This window comes from Peromyscus leucopus, chromosome 9 (genome assembly GCF_004664715.2).
Source record: "Peromyscus leucopus breed LL Stock chromosome 9, UCI_PerLeu_2.1, whole genome shotgun sequence".
Classification (NCBI taxonomy): Eukaryota; Metazoa; Chordata; class Mammalia; order Rodentia; family Cricetidae; genus Peromyscus; species Peromyscus leucopus.
In genome coordinates this window covers 62,105,533-62,130,223 of record NC_051070.1, presented here as the reverse complement: position 1 = coordinate 62,130,223, position 24,691 = coordinate 62,105,533, and the positions used below count along the sequence as shown (strand labels likewise).

General features: G+C 43.3%; 1 pseudogene; it reads right to left on the bottom strand.

Annotated features, from left to right (window-relative positions):
• LOC114693875 overlaps positions 1 to 23,322 on the bottom strand; it is a 29,336-nt pseudogene extending 6,014 nt beyond the window's left edge.
• Positions 23,323 to 24,691: the final 1,369 nt, after the last annotated feature.

Genomic DNA, 24,691 nt, shown 5'->3' with positions numbered 1-24,691 from the left:
ACTGAAGCTTCAGGATGAGGGTATTTTTTTTTTTAATGGAGCTATTTTCTCAGCTCATCTCTTGGCATCCAAAGTCACTGGCCTAGCTGCTGGGGGACTGGGGTGATGTCGGCGACCCTGGTGTAGCATCCGGACTGGCTCCAGGCGAGGGCATCTCACCTTCCCACTTAATATGCAACGTCAGCACATGACTTCATCGCAGGGGGTGGGTAGGGGTGGTTTTGTTCAGCAGTTGTCTCGTATGGCACCAGATTTTCTCCCCTTGATGCAAGAATGAATTTGAGACCTTGTCTCCCCGCTCTCTTCCCGTGGTAGAGAAGTCCCCAGGGGTGGGGCAGTGTTGTGTTTCTCGACCTCACCAGAACATTTCACAAAGCTCTCCTCCGTTTTTATCCACTGAATTAACACGATAGTATAACAAGTTAACACATCTAATGATTGGTTCTGCCTTCTATCTCATCATATGGTTCCAGTTCTCAATCTTTCCGGTCATTTCACAAACAAAACAATGCCCCAGAGTTACAAATCCTAGCGCTCACCAGGACCCACATTCTGTCATCACATTGTGTCCTCTTCTCAGCCTGCACCCCTGCACTCTGCCCTGCACCCCTGCACTCTGCCCTGCACCCCTGTGCTCTGCCCTGCACCCCTGCGCTCTGCCCTGCACCCCTGCACTCTGCTTTTTCTCCCTGTCTCTCACTGTTAGAAAGCTCCTTGTCCCCCTTTGCTGGGATTGTCAAAACTGCCTCCTCTCTGTTGTTGTGGCTTTGTCCCTTTCTGGACTGTTGACAATGTGGCAGCTTCTGTGACCCTTTAAAACCTTAACAAGACTGTCCCATTCCTGTACTCACATCATGCACATAGCTCAACATCACACAGAGAATGAGCGTTTTTTAAAAATTTATTTATTATGTATAGTGTTCTGTCTGCGTATATGCCTGTATGCCAGAAGAGGGCGCCATATCTCATTACAGATGAACGTGAACCACTCTGTGGTTGCTGGGAACTGAACTCAGAACCTCTGCGTTTTTACCAGGACATGTGCCGCACCACCTCACCCTCTGTGTGCTTCCTCTCTGCTGGCTGCTGGGCGGAACCACTATCCCGGCTTTTGCTTCCCCAGGGCCTTTGCACCTGCTGTGGCTCTTTCGCGGTTACACAACACTCCTACACACTTAACTACAGCCTTTCTTTAAACACCTTCCCAGAGAAGGTCTTGCAGGTTGCCTGCCGAGTTCCAACTCTCACCCCACTCTGCCTGCTTCCTGCTTTTCATTTTCTATCATTACTTCCTCTGATCTGTGCGCATTCAGAGACATCGGCAGGGACAATACATGGTATCGGCTGACATTTAGGTAAGAATAGAGTCATTAGACATACAATATTTCCAAAGAGTCACCAAGGACTCTTCGTGTCTGGGCCAAACAGCCTGTGAACCATAATTTAGAGTGCAGGTGGGCGTGGCTGGCAAGGTGGGATACACGGAAAAGGAAAATCCCGTATGCTCCAAGCAGAAGGGAAGCCATGTGTCTGTGCTTGATGGAAATCATAAATGTTTAACCACTTTTTAGAGACAGTCTTGCTCTTTAACCCAGGCTAACCTCAAACTCATAATCCTCCTGCCCCAGCTTCTTGAGTGCATCACAGAGATGTGCATCCATACCTATACCTATCTTTTTTTTTTTTGTTTGTTTGTTTTTTTTTTTTTTGTTTTTTTTTTTTTGGTTTTTCGAGACAGGGTTTCTTTGTGTAGCTTTGCACCTTTCCTGGAACTCACTTGGTAGACCAGGCTGGCCTCGAACTCACAGAGATCCGCCTGGCTCTGCCTCCCGAGTGCTGGGATTAAAGGCGTGCGCCACCACCGCCCGGCATATACCTATCTTTTATAAGCAGGTAAAACGGCTCCCTGTGAAGACATAGCTGTTTGCCTCAGGGAGCTGCACCATGATTATGTGCCCTCTCCTCTGTCTCTAGATGTCAAGATTCAGAGCCTGTGGAGCAGAGAAGATCATCAGGACTAACATATTACACTAACACTCTCATCAGACTGATGGCATCCAACATGTCTGTCTTTGAGACAAGGTGAATGTACTCTCACAGTGAACAGCAGAGGTAAAGCTGTGCTCATAACGGTCTGACTGTGTAGCAATGTGGTGCGGGCTACCCAAGGATAAACCCGTGTTTCTGATGGTGACTTTCAGGGACTGAATATTTTATCATCATGAACAGGAACAGTCAACATTTGGGGTTCTGAAAGGTATAGCCTCCCTAGAAAGGCTTCCCTGCTTTTGTATTTCCTATAATATTTCTATTTTTCTTGATACTTCTCCTACTATAGAAAGGTCTTTATTTGGTATTTTAGCTTTAATAATAATAATAATTAATATATATATATTTACATAAGTAAATAAATTATAATAAAACTGCATTTAAGTATCAGAAGCTGGTATCCCTCTGAGTTAAGGGATCTCCTTCAACCCTGTCATCTTGGTCCTCATGACTAGGGGATCTACATGAAGGGCTACCTTTGACACTAACCCACCAACACGGCAGATTTTATTTTCATGTTTGTGGTGATTATATTAAGGGGATCTTTTTGGTTAAGCACTAGTTGAGGAATGGAGGTCAGGTGAAATGAGGTGAGAGGCACTCACTGCACTTGGCTAGATAGGGTTCAAGGCAGCTTGCACAAGAGCCAGACTGGAGAAGAGGCCGGAAGGGAGCAGGTGAGAGGCTGAAGACTAGAGAAGAGGCCGGAAGGGAGCAGGTGAGAGGCTGAAGACGGGAGAGGAGGCCGGAAGGGAGCAGGTAAGAGGGTGAAGGAGGGGTGGGAAGATCTTGACTTAGGAGACTTTCATATGGAAAAGAATAGAGACATAAAGTAATAATGGCCACACGACAATAGATGAGTAAAGAAATGCTCTTCAGAATTGAGAGGTAACAGATGGGCACGGCAGCAGCTGGGGATGATCCAAAAAATGGATGCAGGAGAGATAGGAAAATTGGGTTTTGACAGGACTAAAGAGACTTCTTTCTCGGTCTCAGGAGGAAAACAGAGTGCAGGGGACAGAGTAAGGGTGGGATGAGGAAAGAGTTCTGCTTAGTTCCATTTTCTCAAGCGAAGGACAAGCAAGCTCCTGGGAGCTCACTGTAACTATTCTGTGAATGGTTATCGGCCCCATTGTCATCTATGGGGAACCCAGCTCACTTCCTGGCTCAGAAACCTGGGATGCTGATGATTCCCTGATCTATACTCAATCCCTTCACCTTTATTGCCATCTAGTTTCACAACTGACAAGATAGCATTCATTATAAATCAAAACATATTGATCGAGAGACAAAATTTTGGTGTTCATCGTGGGCTGTAATGGCAACGTGTTGGGTTTCTGTTAAGTCTGCATATGTGAAAACCAACTCCTGTGTAACCTGCAAAGTTCCTCAGTATAATGAGAGTGTATGGCATAGCCTATAAGCCATCTGAGTCAAGCGAAGGTTCATCATTTGCTTTTTGCCGAGCAGGGCTTCGGTTCCGCTATCACCAAGTGAAGATGTCAGACTGTGGTTACGGATTCTCTGCATACTGAAGAGTCCTCTGTCCAGGCTGTTCTTGGAAACAGCCACATCAAATTAGCCTGCCTTCCTTTCAGGCGCAGATTGCTTCACTATTTAATTAAGCTGCATTGGATGTCTGACCATAATATACTCAGACATTTAGAGTGTTACTTTCACTTTCAAAGAGATACCGAAAGTTCTGGCCACCAGTGAGGTATCTCTGAAAATCCTGACACACTTCTGTGTCTACTGTTAAAAGGGGATGCTTTTCAATTGTGATTTCCTTGGAGTTCTTTGGCATATGCTTATCTGAGGTATGACTTTGAGTGGACTGACCAAGTGCTTCCTCAATTAATCACAGTTAAGTAAAAAGACATAGGCACAAAAATCATAGCCAACGGCAGCAATGTCATAGGCCTGCATAGGACATGTAGAGAGTCTAAAACTGTTTTGGAATGTACCCGACAAATTCCAAACCGTTTTAAAGCAGATTGTCAAACCACAAATACTAGGGACCTTAACTGACATCATTTTGTTAGTAGCCCTTTCTCCTTGGCTCTTCTCTGTGTGGAAACAAACAGCCTTGGCCTACCTTCCCCAGCAATTCTTTCAGAATGCTTCATTTGGAGTTCGTATTTCTGTCAAAACCCACCAATGCAAGCCACTAAAATTAATGAGTATTTCTCAAGTCCTGGTGGGGTCACAGGAAAAATGAGGTCTCTGGGTGGAGATGACCTCAGCCCATGGCCACCTCACAGCCTGCCGTAGTCTAGGTGAGGACGGCCTCAGCACATGCGAGTGAGCCTCATGGCTGCCCCCTCCCCGTGTGCGAGTTTCTGTCAGAGGATGGGTCTTAACGTTCTGCTTTCTCCCACTCGTGCTTAATTGCACCTGAGTGGTGGAGTGCTTGGCCTCCGGCCTCCGATCTGTTTCTTCAGCTTCCAGGTGGCGCAGAGCTATTTTTTCCTCCATCTCTTACAAACCGGAAGCAGAGGTTCCCTCTTGTGTAGTTCTTCGGTCTGGAGTCTCCATCTGTTTCTCACTACTCCATTGAAATTATCCCCAATAACGTGCCAAACCCAATCAATATTTTCTAGTTTTTACCTGGCGAGGAGGGAAATCATTCACCACGCTATTTTCGAGTTCAGAGAAGTTAGGCATTGAGGAAGAAGAAGAGCTTCAGAAGGAGCTTCCGCATCCTTAGTGGTTTGAGAGAGCCTTGCCTTCAGTGCGGAGCTGTGCATGTGGGGTGTGTTTGTAACATGTCTCAAGTGGGCCGCTGTCTCAGTTAGTGTTTCTATTGCTGTGAAGGGAAACCACGAACGACCCGGCAACTCTTAGCAAGAAAAGTATTTCATTGTGGCGGCTCATTCACAGTCCAGAGGTTCAGGCCATCAGCAGTGTGCAGAGACACGGTGCTGGAGGAGTAGCTGAGAGTTCCACAGCTAACAGGCAACAGGAAGTGGTCTCCTTCACTGGGCAATAGCTTGAGCATGTAAGAGACCTCGAAGCCCACCTCACACAGTGACACATTTCCTCCAACAAGGCCACACCTACTCCAACAAGGCCACACCTCCTAACAGTGCCACTGCCTTTGGAGGCCTTTTTTGTTTCTGTTTTTGTTTTTTAAACCACTACTGCTGTGTTGGTATTTTCTTTTGAAAGACCCCCAGGGGAGATCTTCCTTCAGGAGAGACCCCAAACCCAAGGAACACACCGAAACCACAGATCAGATGCAAACAGCAAGAGGGTTTATTCAGATACACAGGTACCTGGGGCGAAGTCTCTCGGAGGACTTGCGCGCCTTCCCAGGGCAAGGGGGACTTTTTATAGGATCCCAGGGGCAGAGGCGCGGTTACAGAAGCCAGATGCATAGTTACAGGGTTCCTATTGGTTGTTTCAAAGAAGGCCAGGGTGAACTTGGGGACATATTTTAATTCTCAGAAATTTGATGTGTGTGGCTGACTTGGCCTTGCCCAGGGTATAGTGGGTGGTTTTCCAGCCCAGCTGCTTATTCCTTAAGGCCAGGGGGCCAACCATAAATATCCTGATTTGACTCAACGGTTTTTCTCCCAAGGTCGGTGGCCGACCATAGTTATCTCTCTCTCAAGGCCGGATGGCCGGCCATAGTTATCTCTCTCAAGGCCGGATTGTCGGCCACAGTTATCTCTCTCTCAAGGCCGGATGGCCGGCCACAGCTGTGAACTCCTGTTTTTCTGGTTCCTTCAGAATGGCGTTTCTTAGGCTAAGTTACTGGGACCGGGGGGGGGGGGGGGGGGGGGGGGGGGCATTTCATCGGCCCAACGCCCCATGTCCTCATAATGGAGTGGGGGTCTTTCATTTTTCTTTCCCTTTTGGGGTGGTGGTGGTTGTGGGTGATTTGCTGTGTAGCCCAGGCTTGATCTCAGTCATTAGCTTCTGATACTTTCCATCTCAAAGCAAGCAACAGGAAGTTAACATTTTTCTGCTTTGCATATGAGAAAAAAATCACCCCTGTTTACCATAAGCAAGGGAGCAAAGGCCATGGTGAGGTTGAATCTGGTTGCCTGCCTGTTTTACAAGGGACACAGGCTCTAGGGACTCTGTGGTTTGGAGTTGGGGAAAGCCCTCAACCTCCCTCTTTAGGCAGACAGGACCTGAATACACAAAGAGCGGCTGGGTCCTTCAAGCCAGACTCCAGGGTGGCTTCCTTCCATCCTGACAAGGCCACGATCTTCACCTCCCAGGCCCTCAGCTCACGCGTCTGTAAGATGGAGGTGACCGGAGCGGCTTACCTGTGCTAAACAACATAAACTTTGGAGAAAAGGCCTGAGTATCCAGTAAATACCCATATTTAGCCTGTGTGCCTTGGCAGTAGGAAAGCCATGGTTGGAGGGAAAGACACACTTGTCGGGTGTTATTAGCATCACTACTGGCTTGAAGCTTAATAGTACATCCTACCTTTGAGTGTCAGAAGACAGTAAGGAAGTGAGATTGGAAATAACTGTGGGGAGGGTGGGGCCACAGGAGGCAATGACCCAGCACACAGGGCAGACAAGTCTCCTCTACTCAACACGCTTGCACCCATCAATGTTTTAAGTCAGGGGAGCTAAGGGGAATATTTGCATATACATAATGTGAGAACCGGGGGATACGCCTCCACCTAAACAGAAAATGCATTTGTTTCGTCCACAGTTTCTACGCTCAGTCTGAAGGTACTCATGTGCTGTCACACAAGGCCTGCGTGGAATTTTCCACTCCTCACTGGTGTCATGCTTGCGTCAATGAGTTTTTTTTTTTTTTTTGGATTACATATTCTCAACCTTTACAACAATAGACACAAGAAATTCAGCTTGCATCTGCCTTCTGACTGTAATAGGATGCTTGTAAGTAGCTTAATCATAATTCTGAGTAGTTGGGGAAAGAGAAACTCAGGCATGAACCTCACAGTGTTTCTGGGTGCCCGCGATCTCTACTGAGTAATTCACCCGCTGACATTGAGGGTTGCGCACTAACAACTAGTTGTTAAAGGCTGAAAAAGCCGTCCCTTTTCTCTGTAGTTTCTACAGGTTATGGGTAGCTGTTTTTAAAAACCACTTTTCTTGGGCTGGACACCTGGTCCTGGGGTTAAGAGAGCTGATCTACCAGCGGACCCATGTCAGCGGCTCACACCTACCTGTAACTCAAGCTTTAAAGCACAGGACACCCTCTCCTGGCCTTCGGGGGACCTGCTCACACCTGGAGACACACAGACTCGTGTGTTTCAGAAAAGCGTGTGGCTGTCTATTAGACAAGGAGCTAGATTTTCATCGTGTTAGCTGTTGCTTTTTCCGTAGCCACGGAAGTGACTATAGAAAGTTCTGGCTGTGAGTTCTCTTCAGCACTCTTGTATTAACTGAAAATCTCTTCAGGCCAGCACAGGGGCCATTCTCGGGTCCCTTGAAGCCCTTTAGGGTGACATCTCAGTTTCTCTGGCTTGTGCAGTTTATGTCTCAACCAGGGGTCTGTTGGTTTGTTTTTCAGCTCGGAGTCTCTGCTGCCCTCTGGTGTCTCTGTGTGGCTCTGCAGGTTCTTCTCTTGCTAAAGGCATCCAAATAAGGCCAAGTAAAATGACATATGCCAGTCCTTTGAGACCCCCTGCAAGTCAGAATGCCAGATGCATTCTGGTTAGGAGTTTGCATTATACTGAATTTATTATCAGAAGAAACCTTAGAGACCAAAAAGAAAAGAAAAGGTGAATGAACAATATCAGAATGCAGTCTCCTCCTTCTATTCCCCAAGGAAGACTGAACCAGGCTCCCTCTCACTTGCTCCAAGATGAACTGGCCTCCTTAGTGCTGAGCATTCTCTGCCCCCACCCCCACCCCACCCACCCCCGCCCCACAGCAGAACTCTAACAAGTATGACGACGACAACAACAACAGTGGCCTGAGTGGACAAGACAGACAGGGTCACCTTATGGAAATCTGGGAATCCTTATGGAAAGCCAGAATAAAACATACTGAGCTACCGTCCACACGCTAGGGAGAGGGGACCCGCCGGAAAAGTGAAATGATGCCTAAGTTTCCCACATAGCTTTGTAGTGCTTGAGCTCACCTTGGGCACTGCAGTTGCGTGACTGGTTTCTGAGATTTCAGAAACTCCGTGCCTTTTGCCCATGTCTTGTTTCCGAGCCGGTGTCTCTGCAGAGAGTGAGGGTCAGAGTTCTACCTGGAGTTTTGCCCGCACGCTGTTAATGAGAAATTCAATGTAGCTGTCATTCTTTTTGTCCACTGAGTAAGCTTGTGGGTTTGCTTGCCTCTGGCTCCCTTTGCATGTTTTCCCTCTTCCCTGTATTCTGAATGTGATGTCATGAAGCAGACTTCTGAGTACTTACTTCTCCTTGGTGTTCTGAGTACTTCTTGCTGCTGTAGTTTGAATCTGAAATGCTCTCCCATGGACTAACGATTTGGACACCTTTTCTCCCAATGGGGGCACTATCGTACAGACTCTGAGCCTTGAGGACATGGGGCCTGACTGATGAAACCAGGTTTCTGGTGGGCAACTCTTCAAAAATTACTCCAGTCTCTGCTTCCCGTGTGAGCCACGTGAAGACCAGACTTCACCCGCTGTAAAGCCGGCTCCCACCTCACCCAAAGGTCAGTGAAGGACCCATAGTTGAAATGGGAAAGCCAAAGGGGCTGGTGCGGCCTAATTGTCCTTCCATCATGTAAACAATAAGAGCCCCAAGAAAACCACAGCGATGGAAAAGATGGTCCCATACTTCAGTTGTCCTAAAGTCTCCTGGAACAATCTCTCCTTGTGACTCCCTTGACTTATGGACTATTTATAAATTCTCATTAATTGATTGTGGTCAGTGACAGTGTCTCATCACTCTGATCTGGTTAAATGTCACCATCCAGGTACATTGTATTTGCCCAGTGACCTTCGTTCCTTTCCCTCTCTTTTCCTTGGCTTCCTTGGATTATTTGAATATTCATAGTAATTCCATTTTCTGCTTCTATCAATACTTCATTATTACCAAAGACTTCACATATATATTAAAAATATATAGTGACTTTAACAGCCAATTGTCATTTTTAAGAGATTTATTTTTACTTTTATTTTTATTTGTATGTTTTTACTGCATCAATGTCTGTGCACCATGTATGTGCAATGCCCCCACAGAGACAAGAAGAGGACATGAGATCCTCAGGAACTGGAGTTATAGATGATTGTCAGCTGCCTTTTGAGAGCTGGGAACTAAACCCCCAGGTCCTCTGGAAAAGCAACAAGTGTTCTTAACTACTGAGCCATCTCTCCAGCCTCCCAATTATCATTTAAAGGATTCTTATGGTGGTTTGAATGAGAATGGCCCCCACAGGCTCATATATTTGAATGCTTGATCATCAGAAAGTAGCACTACTTTCAAAGGATTAGGAGGTGTGTCTTTGTTGGAGTAGGTGTGGCCTTGTTGGAGGAAGAGTGTCATTGGTGGTGGGCTTTGAGGTTTCAAAAGCCCAAGCTGGGCCCAGTGGTTTACTCCTGGGGATCCAGATGTAGAACTCACAGCTACTTCTCCAGCACCATGTCTGCCTCCATGCTTCTTACCATGATAATGGACCAAACCTCTGAAACTGTAAGCCAGCTCCAATAAAATACCTTCTTTTATAAGAGTTGCTGTGGTCATGGTGTCTCTTCATAGCAATAGAACATGGACTAAGACAACTCCAAACACACACACACACACACACACACACACACACACACTAGATTTATCACATGATTGCCATTTCTAGAGCTCTCTTTTCTTTCTATAAGTTCAGAACTTCATTTAGTCTTTTTGCCCTCTGCCCAAAACCTATGTGTTTTGACCTCTTGTTGTGCTCATCTCTGATGAATGCTCTCAGCTTCTATGTGTTGTAAATGTGTTTCTTCACTTTCACTTTTAAAAATAATTTTACCAAGTATAGATTTTTAAACTGACTCTCTATATAATTATATTAAGAATGCCATACCACTGTATTGGTATGGAGTGTTAATGGGCACACAATGTAATGCACAATGTAATGTTTTGAATGAGAATGCTGCCCCACCCCTACAGAGGCTCATGTATTTGAATACTTGGTCCCCAGTTGGTGAAACTGGAAGGATTTGGAGGTGTGGCCTTGGAGAAGGTGTATCACCCAGGGGTGGACTTTGAGGTTTCCAAAGACTTGCACAATTCTCTCTCTCTCTCTCTCTCTCTCTCTCTCTCTCTCTCTCTCTCTCTCTCTCCTTCATAGATGTTGTCTCACCAAATAATCTCTCAGCTACTGATCCAGTACCATGCCTGCCTCACTGCTTCCATGCTCCTCACCATGATGATCGTGGACTCTACCCCTCTGAAACCATGAGTCTCAAATAAAATGCTTTCTTTTATAAGTTGCCTTGGTTATTGTCTTATCACAATAGAAAAGTAGCTACAGATTTGAAGAAAAGACATACAGATATGTGGATGGATAAAGAGATAGGCATGGCATAGGCACATAGATGCATCTGTTTATTTAGTGGACCTTTCTCCTAAATGTTAGGATGTGGTTTTTTGTGTTTCCTCATGTTTCTTCTGCTTTCCGTTTGTTGATTACCCTGGATCTTCACCAAACCTTCACTAGTTAACTATCTTCACTAGTTAGCCTCTTACCTTTCAAAATTACATGCTAAATAAACCACTTTTCTTTTTAAAGTTCCAGCCTCAGGTACTTCATCATAGTAACAGAAAACAATAATAGCAAATGATAGCTGACTATACTATTTTATTCCTTTAAATATTGAACTTTACTCTGAGTCATAGTTAAGTTAGTAGATTATTTTTATCTTTTTATGTATGCTGTGAAAATGTGTCTGTGCCGACTCCAGCATGCCCATCAATATTTGTGACTATTGGTGTCCGGGGTTTGTTCCTATAATAACTCGAGTCTCTGTTATGCCATTGTAGCTGATGATTTTTTTCCCAAATTGACAAAACATAAAAATACATGAAATACTTCTAAGTATTTATATTGTGGCCAGTATTAGATACTAAAATGGCCAATGCTTTTATACAGTTTTAGTGGGTGTATGTTGGCACTTTTTTTTTGAAATATCATACATCTTGCAGAGATGTATGAGGATTTATATTACAGTTGAGTGGGTAGGGATGCTTTTCATCATTTTATAACACTGGGGAGAGGACCAATCTCATACCACACAGAGACTTTTATTTAAGAAATTTTGACATTTGCTGAAATTAATTCAACTAAAGGGGTATATTAAAAGCGGAAAGAAGGCTGTCAAGATGACCTAGTGGGTAAAGATGCTTTCTGCCAAGCCTGGGGACCTGAGTCCCATCCCTGGGATGCATGCGATGGATGGAGAGAACTGACTCCCACCAACCACTGTCCTCCGACCTCTACACACAGCTATATATGCACATGCACACATGCATGTACGCACATGTGCACACATGCATATGAATGCATGCTAACTAAATGCAAAATATGTGATTAAAGTGTACTTGTGTTCTTAGTAAGTTTTAAAAAAAAGCAGGTTACAAAATAATCTCTACATTCCTCTATCTTTCAACAATTTGAATAATATTTTAGTGACTTAGCTTAATGGAAACAATAGATTTACAAATTTGCTTAAGAATATATTTAATAATGTTTCTCCCTTTAAGAAATCCCAGTTGTAGGGCTGGAGAGATGGCTTAGCCGTTAAAGGCTAGGCTCACAACCAAAAATATAAGAAATCCCAGTTGTCTCATCAAATCTGCTGACAGTAACGATTCAGATGTGAGGCTGACTGCTTCTGCATAGAACACTAGAATCCCTAGTGGATTTCAAAGCAGCTACCTAGTGTGGTAGCAGCCCAAGATGGGGATCCAGGGAGACCCTACAATCCATCAGGAAAGAAAAAGCCAAAGAACCAGCAGTCTGCATGAGGGAACTGGAGAAAGTGGCTAATTCCTATGGTTTTGGGAGCCCAAAAAACCTACAGAGTTAGGGACTCCAGCCCACATAGGGTGGAGACTCCGGTAGATGCAGCGCGGGCCTGAGCCGGGGCCTACAAGGCCACAGGCAAGCGGCTTTTCATGAATTTGTGCCCCACAAGTTGGATGTTCAAATCTTAGTTGGTCTTTTAATAAAAAAAAAAAAAAATCCAGAGCCAGAGATCAGGGTGAAAGCTAAAAGATCAGAGAAGCAGAACCGCCACCCACTAGTTCTTAACTCTACAAAATCCCCAGCCCAAAGAGTTAGTTCCTATTTCCTCATGCCTTATATACCTTTCTCTGCCCTGCTATATTACTCCCTGTGATTAAAGGTGTGTGTTCTTCCCAAGCAAAGGCATGAGATCTCAAGTGCTGGGATTAAAGATGTGTGCCACCACTGCCTGACCTCTATGTCTAATCTAGTGGCTGTCTCTGTCCTCTGATCCTCAAGCAAGTTTATTAGGGTACACAATATATCACCACAATTGAGACACCAGCCTCGTGGACTGAGCGGCTGTCCCCACCCCTCCCAGTGAGACAGCTATTGTGGGACTACTGACTGCTGAGGCACCAGCCTCAAGGATCGAGAAACCACCAGATTCTCAGCCTCTCTGAGATTCTGGTGTGATTCTGCTCTTGTTCCTATCTTTTTTTGTTTTGTTTTGTTTTTGTTTTTTTCTAGACAGGGTTTCTTTGTGTAGCTTTGCACCTTTCCTGGAACTCACTTGGTAGACCAGGCTGGCCTCGAACTCACAGAGATCCGCCTGCCTCTGCCTCCCGAGTGCTGGGATTAAAGGCGTGCGCCACCACCGCCCGGCTTCTTGTTCCTATCTTAACATAAGCTGGTTTAATAAATTTGCATGTGTATGTATATATGTGCATTGCACACATATGAATTTATTAAATTACATGTATGTATTCATTCTATTATATATGTTCCTCTAGAGAATGCTGACTAATACATCAGTCCTGGAGACATTTCTCAGAATTGCCAAAACTGGTGCAGGTAATAAAATAGACAATATTTGACTTACCAACATCTCGGGAGCCCTGGGAAAGGCAAACTCAAACAGGCAGGATTGTTTATCAGGAACAGGTAGCTGGACTATGCTTCCCAGGGTCTGCACAACGTCCTGTGGACCAGCATTGACTCAGGCTGGAACAGGTGGAATGCAGTCAGAAAACTGTTTGCATGGTGTCCTGTAGCACTCCATGGCTCAGATAGATGCTCCACAAAATGCTCAGCTCTTATGGAATTTCCTCATCCTTCTACAAGGTGGTCTCATCTGTCAGTCCTGCAACAAGACCAAGTATGTCAGGAAAGACAGTATGATATGGAGGCTATATAATTGGTTTAAACATGGCAAAATACCAAGACACTATCTGAGGAGAAAGATCATGTATAAACAGTAATAACTTGGCAATAAGGCTGATGAAATCTGATGACAAGAACAGATTCAATTTATGGGGAGAGGGGGTACTGTATTGTTCATTCCAGCTTTTGTGTGCATAATTCCAAACCTAATGCTTCTGATATATATGTGTGTGTGTGTACATATAACAGACACAGGTGTGTGTGTATAAAGGAAAATACATGTACAAACATTGTTGAAATCATTAGAATAAAATTCAGCACAATTAATCTTCAAATCAGTCAGAAAGGAATGAAAAGGGAAAGATAGTAATATCAAAGATAATAAATACCAAATAAACAAATAAGTAAATAAATAAATAACAAAAGTTTTTGTTTGGTTTTTTTTTGGAGGGTGGTGGTTTCGAGACAGGGTTTCTCTGTGTAGTTTTGGGCCTATCCTGGAACTCGCTCTCTAGACCAGGCTGGCCTTGAACTCACAGAGATGCGCCTGGCTCTGCCTCCCAAGTGCTGGGATTAAAGGCATGCGCCGCTGCCACTGCCACCACCACCACCACCATCACCACCACCCGGCTATAACAAAAGTTTTAAAATGGTGAAAGGAGGTTGAGTACCCAGTGTCAGACTAAATAGCTCACAAGACAGGCAGTCTGAGGATCATGTCCCTGGAGGGGGACAGGCTGCCATCTTTGTCTCTCTCCAGGCCAGCTTACAGCAGTGGCCTAAAGAAACACTCTGTGGTTCCTAAAAAGAATGGAAATGGGAAGCTAAGCCCTGAGAGAATTTGGTAGAGTTTTCTATCAGTGCATTCTCGGGTGGATTTGCTGGTGTCTCATGAAATTAGTGCATCCCTGGAGGAGACTGGCCCCAAGACTTCCTGATTCTGGTATTCAGGTTAGAATGGTAATGTAAGTTAATGTGGAAAGCCTTGCCTCCTATTCTCCTACAAATTTGTATGAAGATGCAAATATCTGTACCTTGAACATCTAGAATTCTCTAGTAAAATAAGAAGGTGGACATTTAAGTAAAATACTCGGTTTAATCAATAGTTCTAGGTCTTTCTGCACTCATTTGCATTGCTCATGAAATCAATATCAGCTATGATTTCTAGGCATGGTGTGCTTCACCTAAACTGTCACACACTCTTCACCAGTCTGTCCATGGGAGTCCTTTACACCCTTATCCCTGCCACATCTGAGCTCTTCTCTTTTGATTTTTTAGTAGTATTTTTATTTGGGCTTTTACTTTTCTGCATCTTTCCAGAAGTTTATCCTTTCCCCTTAAAAGAAAAAAAAACTTCTAGTTTTGTTGACTCTCTGCAATTAATTCATAGACTTTGTTTCATTAATTTCTGATCATATATATGTTATTTCAGATTTTCTAACTTACTGCCCTCTGGGCTAGGTCATTTGCTCAGCCCAAGTAAACCACTCCATCTTTTCTATTATAATTAGAAAAAAGTGAACATTTCCCTTGAAATACTCTCTTGAAATTCCTAGCATTTGTTGGTGTTGTAGCAGGTGAGATGTGTGAACATATATATAGTACTACAATATGTATTCAAATTGTTGTCCCATTATCAAATAGGACCCAACTGTTAAAAGCTTCACATTCACCTTAGTCTTGGCTGTCATTCAAAACACATGAGTGACCGGCAGCAATGGTCTATTTTTTCTCCCCACTCCCATCCCCCAAGAGTCCTTTAAGGCTCGTGTCCTTACCTGAGGTTCATGGGACAGACATGTCATAAGACACTTTCGGGGCGGCGGGGAATGAGATGATGATGAGGTCAATGGCATTTCTGTGGGACTCTTCACACTTCTCACAAAGACTTACAGAAAGAGTTGACAGAGACTCATTTAGATGCCCCTCAATCTGGTTTCTATCACTTTAGGAATCAGAACAGGAGTGAACCTGTAGCAAAAACTTGAATTCATTCAGTTAGGTTTCATCAGATGAAATCTGATTCACTGGCTATTCCCAGAATGAAGACAGAGAGTGAAGAGAGGATCAGAACGGGAGAGGACTTCTGTGGTGAAGCAGTCCGTGACTTCAGGTTTGCTGATTAATTTCAATTTCGCAAGTTTCCTTACTTATGCTATTGAGGATTGTCGTTCGGAGCCTGTGGACCATGTTAAGATAGACTGCCTATCACAGCGATTTTCTGTTTCCTCCCTGCATTCATCAAGAGACCATCAGTCAGGTACAGTTGTAGATCCATCATCATGTGAGAAAGCCTGCTTCCTCTTTTGGAGGAAGGATGCTGGCAAGAAACCCCAAGCCCCTAACTGTGAAGGAGGTAGCCAATGAGAGGAGAGAAGAGTCCAAAGACAAATCTGGGCCTGTTTATCAGCTGGTCCCAGTCTGAGCCCTCCTTCCCCCTCAGCTCCGCCCAAGCTGCCCTCCCCATCATCTTTTGTACCTGGCCCTGCCTTTAGCTTACACAGTGAAGTGTAACATGCCACATCACTCAGCTGTAGATGGCATATCTGATGGTGCCCTGTAAACCTCCTAACAATGTAGACAACTTCTTAATACTAAGTTATTGCCATAGTTGTCTACCCTTTTATCCTATCATTTCTATATTAATACATTTCTGTATCATGTCCCCCTTTCTTCTTTTAGGAAGATATTGACTATGACCAATAACAATTTTTAACCAATGCCTAAATAAAGACAAACATCTGTAATCCATTTTTTGGGAATGTGAAATATTTTCTAGGCTACTTCCTGCTGATTGGGGGCCTTGGTAGTCTTATGGGAACACAAAGAAAATTTAGGATTATGGTCAAGTCCTGATTGGAGTAGTCTATAAGGCTGTATCATCTGAGCTAACTATCTCGATATTGTCCTGAGCAGTTTGGAGTCCAAAGCCAATCTTTGGGTGGTGTTTGTCAGCTTAATGGTGTTATTATTGTCCTGATAGAATCATCATTGTGGGGTCCCATCATCTTTTTGGAGACTTCAGAGTTGCTGTTAAGGTATGGTCATGGTTCACTGAAGAAATTTTTTTCGTGAGATAATTTTTCTGGATGATTCATTCTTTCTCTTTAGATGTCTCATTTGTCTAGTGTTCTTCAGATTCCTTAGCCTTCATTCTCCTGAAAGACAAAAAAAAAAAAAAAAAAAGAACCTTCCCCAACCCTAACTTTGGGGAGGTTCCAAATCAAATCAATTTTGATTTATGGTTTCTCCTAAATTTTTTGTTCTCTCTTCTATAGCTGTTCTAGCATTCAGAGCAGTATGCTTTTTTACAATAGGTATTAGGCTCTTTAATTGCTCTGGGAAGGAGTTTCTTCCATGATGACAGAAAAGAACTGAACAGAATTTGACATGGGGGCCTGTGAGAGGCCTCTCAGGGTGTTTCTCAAAGGCAAAGGCAAAGGATTACTTTGTCTGTCTCTTGCTGATATAATTCATTAGTCCAATGTCTGCCTTTGCCACACTTTCTGCATATCCAGAAGGGAGGGGTGCTCTGTTGGGATTATTCCTTGAGAAAACATTTCTAGGAATGCCCTGTTTAGAGTGCCTTTTTAGTGACCTTGTTTACTGCAATTGAAACATTTGGCATTACTATTTTTCTCCAAACCTCTGGAAATCATCTCTCCTATCCAAGTATCATCATGGTCATGAAATTTAATATTAATTGTATCTTGGATTCATTCCTCCAAGGGTGCTGATCTTGCCTTTAACAGCCTAATTACCCTTTTGCATTGTGAATTAGTATTTTCAAAAGCCAGAGATTCAATTATTATTTGTCTAGCTTCTGATTTTGGTATCGTTCTATTTACTGCTGAAATCAGTCTTTATAAGAAATCAGTGAAGGTTTCTTTTGGGCCCTGTATAACTTTTGTAAATGACTCAGTTTTCTTTCCTACTTCTTGAGTTCTGTCTCAAGCATTCAAGGCTGCCATGTGGCATAAAGCTAGGGTGTGGTCATCATATAAAGATTGTCTTTGTGTATCAGCATAATATACAATTCCAAGAAGTTGATCTTGCAAAACTTCCACACCTCTAGCTCTACTTTGTTGTTCAATGGTCTTAGCCTCATCCTTCCACAAGGTCCTCCATTGTAATTGGGGACCAGCCTCTAAGACTGCTGTAATCAAATTTCTCCATTCTTCAGGGATAATTCTATTACAAGTTGACCATGAGTTTAACATCTGCTTCATGAAAGGTGAGTGGATGCCATATGAAACTATTGCTTCTTTGAATCTCCTCAAATCTAACATTTGCATCTTTGTCTCACTCACTTAAGGGGGTGGGGGTAAATATGAAGCATGGTGATGGTGAGGCTCACAGGTCATGGTTCCATGCTAAGCAAATAACTGAGCCATAATCTTAGGACAACAAAGTGATTCTGCACCCATAAGCAGACCCTGAACCACCATGTTAATAAATGCTTATTTAATCAAATCTATTTTGCTTCAATACCATGTCCACATTTCCAATAACAATAATAAAACTAAATAAATCAATGATAATGGAAAAAAATCAAAAATCAATTTTAAGAAACAATATGAGCAAGGACAAGAGCCACTATGGTGGGGAAGGGTATATTATCACACCAGGAATTTGAGAAAAGCACAACACAAACCCAAACAAACAAAACATAATCATATCCTAAAAGCCTTAAAAGAAAAAGTTGATAATTTCCTGTTATTCAGTCCTCTGAGTGAATTCTTTAATAGACTCTCTTTCATCTTGAAACTTGTAACCGTTGTCCATCAGGCTCTAGAAATTTTCCTCCGTTCCAGGGCTTCAACAGAATAGATGTGGCCCGGCCCTCTATGAGCTACTCGTACTTGGGAGGTTTCTATGTGTTTTCTTCTTGTTAATAGAATTCTATTGGAGTATTGGATAGGGCGTGTCTCAGGTTTGCATAGGTTTTCTCCTTCAACACCACTATACTTCAGATGCCATTTGGTCTTGGCATCTCTACACCATGAATGAGGATTAATCAGGAAGCAATCTGCTGGGGCACGATTTCAGCTCAGGTCCAAATTATTCAGCACAGATCTTGCTTCCTCCCTAAAGACTTCCTTCTCATACTGAACTCTTGCCTCCTCCCTAAGTGAGCCCCCATGGTCATGAAACCATGGTCTACAAAGCGGAACTACAGATGGGAAGTTGAACTTCACAAGCAGCCTGTAGTAGAGAAAGCCATCGATGCACTAAACAACAAAGCATGGGCTCTGCAAAGATGGAAATATTTCATTTGTAATAAAAATGGGAACAAATTGAACAGATTTCAAAGCAAGGAAACATGTCAGGAATAAAAATAAAAAACAAAGTATTGTATGATTTAAAATGTCAATATTTAAGGAGGAAACGAGAATTGTGTGTGCCCATTCATCCAAAACCATTCTAGTTGAAAATTTCAATGTTTTTTTTTTTCCTTTTTATCAGAAATGGCCAGGGCAAACATAATGACAATTAGTAAGTTCACATTTCAATTTAAAAGGACCATGAAGGGCTGGAGAGATGGCTCAGCTGTTAAAGGCTAGGCTCACAACCAAAAATATAAAAGGACCATGAAATATCTTATATAATTGACCTCAATTGTCTACTCACACTGAAGTACAATAAGTTAGACCACACTCAATACATTCCTAGCAATGCTTTATTATTCAACTAGGTTCATTGCAAGTGAAATATTTTTTAAGTATTTTTATTTATTGGCTTTCATTTTTTTCATACAATATGTTTTGATCATAGTATTTGCCCTTCTCCAACTCATCCTTGATCTTCCTCACCTGACTTCATATTCTTTCTCTCTCTCCAAAGAAAAATCAAAACAAACGAATACCCAGACAAAACATATAGAGAATCTGCTATATGTTTGCAGCTACCCCTGGCCTGTGGGGGATATACCCAGGGTCACTCCATTTGGAGAAGATTGCACCAGTATATACTGCAGGCAGGTCACTATTGTAGATCTTAGGGCTCAGAGCTGGGTGATATTGGTGACTTCTTTTCTCCTCCAGTAGTGTGCATGGTACCTTCCAGCATCATGGACATCACTAGTCAGTAGGGGTGAAGCTCCTGGTTGGGCACTACCAGCTCAGTTTCTCTAAGTTCAATGATATAAGTAATAAGTGTCTCCAGCAATAGGGTCTTATTGACAGTTTTTGGAGAACAACCAATGGCAGTAGCTTGTAATGTTGGGGGCTGTCTATGAGATCCCTTTGACCAATGACTTAACAAGATATAACCCATTTCTACTACGGGGTTTTAATTGGTAGCATAAGATGTCTAATTCAGGCATTGTCTCCCTCACTATTTGGTAACCCCATTTCAATTTCTTTCATTCATATATAGAATATATATATTAGGAATTTCAACAGTAGTAGGTTTCCATACGGCTTTTCAAAAGGCCTTCAGTGTTAGCTGTACCTCCCCATGTTCCCTCCTTTCCCCACCTTTCCCCTTCCCGATTTAATGCTCCTAGTTTTCCCTTCATTTCTTTATAACACTATGTTCTATTCTCCCTTGAAAGATCCCACCCTCTGCCCTGGTCCCTTCCTCTCCTCCTAACCTCTGGGATTATTTATATTGAAGCACACATACCCAAAGCCCAGAAGCTAAAGTCCACACAGAGAGAACATGCCATGTTTGTCTTTCCGGGTCTAGGTTACTGGGATGAATTTGTCTAGGTTCATCATTTTCCTTCAAATTTCATAATTTTGTTTTTCTTAACAGTTGAATAATATATTATTGTGTAAAAGTACTATACTTTCATTATTTATTCATCAGTTGATGGACAACTGGTCCCATGAAAGCTGGTCCTCAGGGAGGGGGCATTCGGGTCAATTCACTAAATTAAAAAAAAATCTTTGGGCTAAGTATATAGAACACTGGGCTAGCATGCAGAAGGCCCCAGGCTCAATCACCAGATGGCAAAAAAGAAAACAAAATAGCTTCCTTATGCTGTTTTAGCACCTGAGGATCCATCGAACCAGTGTGATAATAAGTGAATTGAGTCAGAAAACATACAGGGAGGGCAAGGGTTTGTTTTATTCTTTGAATCACCTTCAAAGTAGCATGTGGTCTATCTCTTAGTACAGATCTGCCAGTCCATTTCTAGCCAGGTCCTAAAACAGACACAGCAAACACTCAGCAGCCTAGATTCCATGCTGACCTAAACAAACACCAACAGTTATCAAAGAATTATGATCATGTAGAGTATGACCTCTGTGCGGCCATGTGGAATAAAAGTAGAAATAAATAACAGCAAGATGTCTGAAGAAGTCTCAGACTACTTGAATTAAAAATATGCTTCTAAATACCTCGCAGATCACAGAGGAAACAACAAGGAAGACTACGGTAGTGTGAGTGCAACAAATTAGAGTTGTTGGTTGTAGTAAAAGCACTGCTTGGCGTGAATTTATTTAGCTACGTGTTTGGATTAGAAAAGCAGAAAATGTGAAATCAGTGTCCTTAAGATGATAAAGGGCCAGCTGTGGTGGCACACACCTTTAATTCCAGACCTCAGGGAGCAAAGGTAGGTGTTCTATGTGAATTTGAGACCAGCCTGGTCTACATAGTGTGTGCCACACCAGTCAGGGTGGCACAGAGAGATCTTGTGTTAAATATGATATATATGTTTACATACATATGTATATATATGTGTGTATATGTATGTATATATATATGTATTTTTATAGAGAGACAGACAGAGACAGAGACACAGAGACAGAGAGACAGAGAAAGAAAAAATATATTTTTTATATATATGTAGAGAGAGAGAAAGGAAAAACTAAATATAAAGTAGATAGGATAATTAAGATACTAGAAAGAAGAATGGAAACTCAGAACAACTTAGACAACTATCAAATTCAAGCGTTGATTCTTTGAAGAATAATTAAACCAACAACCTGCCACAGAGAGATGGCTCAGTGGTTAGGACACTCACTGCTCTCCCAGAGGACCTAAGTGCAGTTCCCTGCAGGGACATGGTGGCTCACAGCCACCTGTAACTCCAGTTCCCAGAGACCTGATGCTCTTCTGGCCTCCATAGGCACTTGCACACATAGAGCATATACCAACACACACACATACACATAAAAAATTAAAATAAAAAAGTCAACACTACTAACTTGGTTACAAGGTCTGTTAAAACTTCAGCCTCTTGGTGGCACACGCCTTTGATCCCAGCACTCAGGAGGCAGAGGCAGGCAGATCTCTGTGAGTTCAAGGCCAGCCTGGTCTACAGAGTGAGTTCCATCCAGGAAAGGCGCCAAGCTACACAGAGAAACCCTGTTTCAAACAAACAAACAAAACTTCAGCCTCTTTGGAAGCAAGAGGCATTTTCAGAAAAAGAAGATGCCACTCCTGCTATGGCCAGAAGAGGGCATCACATCCCAGCAAGGTGGCGGTACATGCCCTCTGATGAGGATGATGGAAACAAGATGGGATCCTCTGAAAGAGCAGCAAGTGTTCTTACTCCCTAACCCATCTCTCCAGACCAAATGATGTGATATACGGTGGAGGAAAGAATAAATAAATAAACGAGGGTTCAACAAGCTACCTACTCTCCTTAGCATCTGTTAAAAATTATTTTTAAATCTCAAGCCAGGTGTGACTACTGTACACGGTTATGAACACAAGACTCAGTAGGCTGGGGGAGGGGAGTGCAGAAAGTCTGAAGCAGCTGGTTAGCCTTGTGAGTTCCAGGCCAACTCCAGACCTTGTCTCAAAATAATAATAATAATAATAATAATAATAATAATAATAATAATAATAATAAACCTTATCTCTCAGACTTAGTTAAGAGCTTAGTGCCTGGGTCCTCTTGTCACATGTGAGGGCACGTATTCATTCCTCAGCGTGACCACAGCACAAATACTATCTCTTGGTGCTTTGTAGAAGTGTAAGTAGGACAATAATAGGACATATGATCTGGATTCAGGGCTTGTGTGTGTGTGTGTGTGTGTATTGATCAATAATAGAATTCCTTTCTATGTGTACATAAGTAGAGAGAGTAAATCAAGGTCCATCTACCTCTTCTAAGATACAGAAGCCTTCCAGGCACAGAGCGTTGTGGTTTCTGCAGAAGGACTATGGGATGTAACAGGTCTAAGCAAAGCTTGGAAATCCATGAGCATGGCAGTCAGGGATCTGGCAAACCAGAATCCTTCTAGAATCTTCTTGCTACTTACGTTTCTGATTTTATTGATGAGGATGTTCCTTTGTGCGTAGGTGGTGAGGGTGGCGAAGATGCGGGGGATGCTGTGTCTGTCTCTCTTCTCGGAACAGACGTCCCTGACACTTGGACTTCCCTGCTATGATGGACTATACTCCTGAGCAGGGGGCTGAAGAAATGTTTCTCTCTTGATTTGCTCTTGTTGGGGCATTTTGTCATAGCAACAGAAAATAAAGTAACACACACACACACATACACACGGAACTAAATAGTTATTTCCAGGAAAATGGGCAGAGATCATCATATTAAACAAAATAAATCAGACTCATACAGACAGATACTGCATTTTTTTAATGTGGAATGTAGTTGTTGTTGTTGTTTTTATAAATGCCATAAAGGTAGACGACAGGGACTCTAGGACACCGGGGTGGGGGAGAGAGACAAAAAAAAAGGGGGTGGTGGAATGATCAAACAACATTTCACACAAGTACGAAAGATAAAGCCCATCATTTTGTACAGACAACACAGTCTGATTCTGAAGACTGAGTTTATCCCATCTTGCTCCTCCTGCCTCATCCCCTTCCACTACGGAATGGCACAGGGCAGGCATCCTCACCAGAACTGGCATCGTGTTTTTGGGTCTTCCCAAACTCCAGGACTTGAACCAAATATATTTTTTCTTTATAAACTACTCACTCGACAGTGCTCTATGACGGCAACATAAAGCTGATACCAGGTGAAGCGGGAAGGGGGTGTGGGGCTGGAATCCAGCTCCCACTCTGCCATTATGTTCTTCCTGGTTTACAATGTGGCCTCACTAATCCAACCATGCTGCCCAGTGCCATAGCTTCTGCCAGACAGCACCCAAGAGTGCCACAGAATCCCTCCATTCGCTGAGACAGGGTCTTACCACGTAGTCCTGGCTGTCCTTGAACTCACAATCCTCCTAATATGGTCTACTAGGTCCTGAAGTTATAGCTAATTGCCATCATGCTCACTCATCTTCTTTGGCTGTTTCTAAAATTACTCGTTTGATTGCTTGTTTTAAACAAAGCAAATATAGATTTATCAAGGAAGGGTGAGAAAAGAATTCCCAAAAGTGGGAGGGAGCCAAGCAAGGAATACCCTCCCTTTGATATTTGGGGGGAGGGGCTGGCCTCAAACTCAGAGATCCACCTGCCTCTGCCTCCTGGGGGCTGGGATTAAAGGTGTGCGCCACCACCACCACCACCACCACCACCACCACCACCACCACCACCCAGTTGTGATTTTTTAAAATTTGCTCATGATGCTACAGCAGGGACAAGAACTGAAAAGCCACAACTTCACATACACATGTGCACGCACATATTTATACACACACAAACAGCTGTACATACGGTTACCACAGGTCAAAGGCCAATGGCTTTGGAAGACAGCATTGCCTTGTGCAAAGAAACACTAGCAGGGCCCGTGGGGGAGGGGAGGGTGTAGCAATAGTGTCTTTGGCCTCCAAAACATTCTCTCCTCTCTCTCTCTCTCTCTCTCTCTCTCTCTCTCTCTCTCTCTCTCTCTCTCTCTCTGCCTGCCACCTTCCCACAGTGCTCTGGGATAATATCCCCAGCCACTGCCCCTTGCCACTGCTAAAGATCTCAGTCATAGATGTCACAGAACTGGGCACTAACCCAGTTCCGTGTTATAGGTTATAGGTCTAACCTATAACACAAAGGGGGGGATTGAGCAATAAACAACATGTAAAATCAAAGCAGAATTAGTACTACAGCATCCTATACGTCAAAGCTCTAAGCAACAGGTATTGTTCATTTCTTCTGTCCCGGAAGCCACAACCCTGCAATCTAGCCGATGAAGGAGCTCTGTGGTTTGTGTTTTTAGGGAGAAGGGGAGGGTTGTTGGCTTAGTTTGGTTTTGTTGTGGCAGACTTCAGGAATAAATGGCATTGCTGCATGGACTTTTCCTGTGGAAATGAACAAAATGCCTGTTCATCTCAGGTCTGTATCAACACAGACCGAGTAATAATTCTGTCCAAGTGTGGCTCAGTGAACCACGGAGTTTTTTCTTACTTACAGTCACATGCATAAGGAATTATTAACAGGAGGGTGAGTGTCCCCAAAAGGGCACCATCACCAACTCCTACCTCAGCATGATGAAGACTTCC